The 2689-nt window shown below is 42.4% G+C and overlaps 1 pseudogene; it reads left to right on the plus strand.

The window, feature by feature from the left end:
- Nucleotides 1–242: 242 nt before the first annotated feature.
- Nucleotides 243–989, plus strand: LOC138527216 (CCHC-type zinc finger nucleic acid binding protein pseudogene; annotated as a pseudogene).
- Nucleotides 990–2689: the final 1700 nt, after the last annotated feature.

The following is a 2689-nucleotide window of genomic DNA, read 5'->3' on the forward strand; positions in this document are numbered from 1 at the left end:
GCTTCTTTATCTGAGATCCAGTCCCTTTCACGTGCAAAAGTAACTGCATTACTTATTTCATGACAAAGGTCCTTGGTGGGATCTTTGCGCAGAATGCTGTAGCTTTCACGGTCATTGAGTAGCAACAATACCATGTCCTTGTATTGTTTGTTACTCATTATCACCAGGCTCCTCCTTTATCGGAAGGCTTAATGATGATTTTCTTGTTATTTTGCATCAATGTTAATGCTCTTTTCTCTGCTATGCTAAGATTGTGCCTGGTTCTCATAGTTTTAGATCTTAGACAATCCAGGTCCTGTAAGATACATCTCTCAAAAGTGAGAAGGTCATGGGGGGCCTGGCTGTCGGACGGGGCAAATGTGGAGGGTAGCAACAAATGCTTCAAGTGCGGACGTTCTGGCCATTGGGCTCTTGAGTGTCCCCCTAGAGGTGGTCGGGGACAAGGAGGGCGGTGCCGTGGTAGAGGTTATTTTCGCCCTCCAGAGACATATGTTACAGTTGCGGAGAGACTGGCCATCTTGCCAAAGATTGTGAACTTCAGGAAGATACCTTTTTAGAGCCCGCTACAACTTTGGCGGAGTGGCCTCGTCACCAAGGACTGCAAGGAGCCCAAAAAGGAAAGGGAGGAGTGCTGCTACAACTGTGGAAAACTCAGCCATCTGGCTCGTGACTATGACCACGCAGATGAGCAAAAATGTTATTCTTGTGGGGAGTTCGGACATATTCAAAAAGATTGCACCAAAGTGAAATGCTACAGATGTGGAGAAACTGGCCGCGTAGCCATCAACTGCAGCAAGATGAGCAAAAGTCAACTGTTACCGTTGCAGCGAGTCAGGGCACCTTGCGCGGGAATGCACAATTGAAGCTACAGCTTAAATAATTTCCTTGTCGCCCCTCCTTTTTTTGATTGATGGTTGTATTAATTTCTCTGAATCCTCTTCATTGACCAAAGGTTGTCAAATCGAGGCTAGTCCCTGGCCAGCGAGCTTCACTTGATGTGCAACTTGAGGAAAGGGGTGGAAAAATCCACTTTTTGCATTTACTTACAAAAATGTTTATGTTAATTTGTTAGAGGTGTTGCGTATAATGCTTTGTTGAAGAACCCCCCTTTCCGTGCCACTGGCTAATATGGATTGAGTGGGAAAAGTCAAGTCGGGCGAGGTGACCCTGGCTGAGTTCCCTGGTGTAGTGAGCCTATGCAAGAGGGATTTAGGAAAAACCTGCAGAAGTGTTTGAACTTCTAGAAGTCCATTAATTATTGCAATGATATGATATTATATGATATGATATGACATTTATAACGCGCCTATACACAAGTGTTTCATAGCGCGATAAGGCAAGAGAGTGGGAACAGAGGGAAGACAGACAACGATCTTACTAGGCCAGGTGTCATTCAGATCGCGCAAGTGCAAGGGAAGGGGGAAAAAGAGAAGTCGGGAGGGATGGGGGAAAGTGCAGTTCATTGGATAATAAAATAACATAAATGATGCCTTTGGATTTACTGACTTCACATTACTACATTAAGCGCATCTCTATAACAACAAATATTTCTAGAGAGTCCGTCTAAACATAATTTAAGAAATGGATGACAATACTTTAATGGAAAATTCGGAATTCGTGATAGGAAGTTGATCTGGAACAGTGGCGACTTTCACCAAGTTTCTCATCACATTCTACAAAGTGACATCTCTAGGCTATTTCAGATATTTGATGTAACGGGACATTTTTAATCAAAATTAGCACCAAGAGCAACTTTGAAATAACCATTGCAGTGTTTAGATTTTTTTTAAATTAAGATATTTTTTCAAAGCAACGTGCATGCCCTTTATTGAAAGAGCAAGATATTCAATTTATGGGTGCACATTAGGGTAAGGGATTTACTAGTAAAATAATTTCACAAATACACTGAATTCTCTGAGTAGTGGACTATGATTATCCAAATCAGACTGAAATGGAAGAAGATAGGACAGGTAATAATGGAACAAATTTGGAATGCACTGTGGAAAAATCACCAAGGACTGAGGGCCTCAAACCCGCCATAACAACAACGATACCTATTGTAGAGGCTTACTATACAGCAGCAAAACTCAAGAAATTCAGCCCTAGATGGAATTATAAGTGTAATAGGTGCTTATATGAAGGGGCAGAAGACATTCACATGTTTTTCAAATGTCCATTACTTGGCAGATGTTGACAGAAAATTGAATCTATGTGTCCAGCATCTTCGAAGTGGTTTGAAGTGAAGTTGTTGATCACTAGGGTCAATAGTATAAAAGAATTGCTAACACGCTGTGTGCACAGTATTATTTTAGCCTTGATTAGCCTGGCACCTTAATAGCCACAAAACAATAGGTAAGTAAGCTACTGGGTATTCTGAAAGTTCATAACATTTATTCTGGGGCAAAAGTCTAGATTTTCTGGGCTGGTTCGACCAGCCCTGTCATGTTCCTAAAGGGTTTCCTGATGGTCAAACCCTGCCATGGATTTAAAAGTGGGCTTGATGCCCGTTGTCGAATTGCAAGACCTGACACTTGAGAGGGGACTTCAGCCAGCCAATCAGATATATGTAGGAAGCTGGACTGAGGCAGGAGTCTGTCCAACAGTTTCTTACACATTGCCACTCTCCGTAAGCTTGTCTTGGTGCCACCTGAACTAGTGTCAGGTGTTGTGGAGAAGGAGTGTATGCTGC

This window comes from Ambystoma mexicanum, chromosome 14 (genome assembly GCF_040938575.1).
Source record: "Ambystoma mexicanum isolate Mex_15411 chromosome 14, UKY_AmexF1_1, whole genome shotgun sequence".
NCBI classification, from domain to species: domain Eukaryota; kingdom Metazoa; phylum Chordata; class Amphibia; order Caudata; family Ambystomatidae; genus Ambystoma; species Ambystoma mexicanum.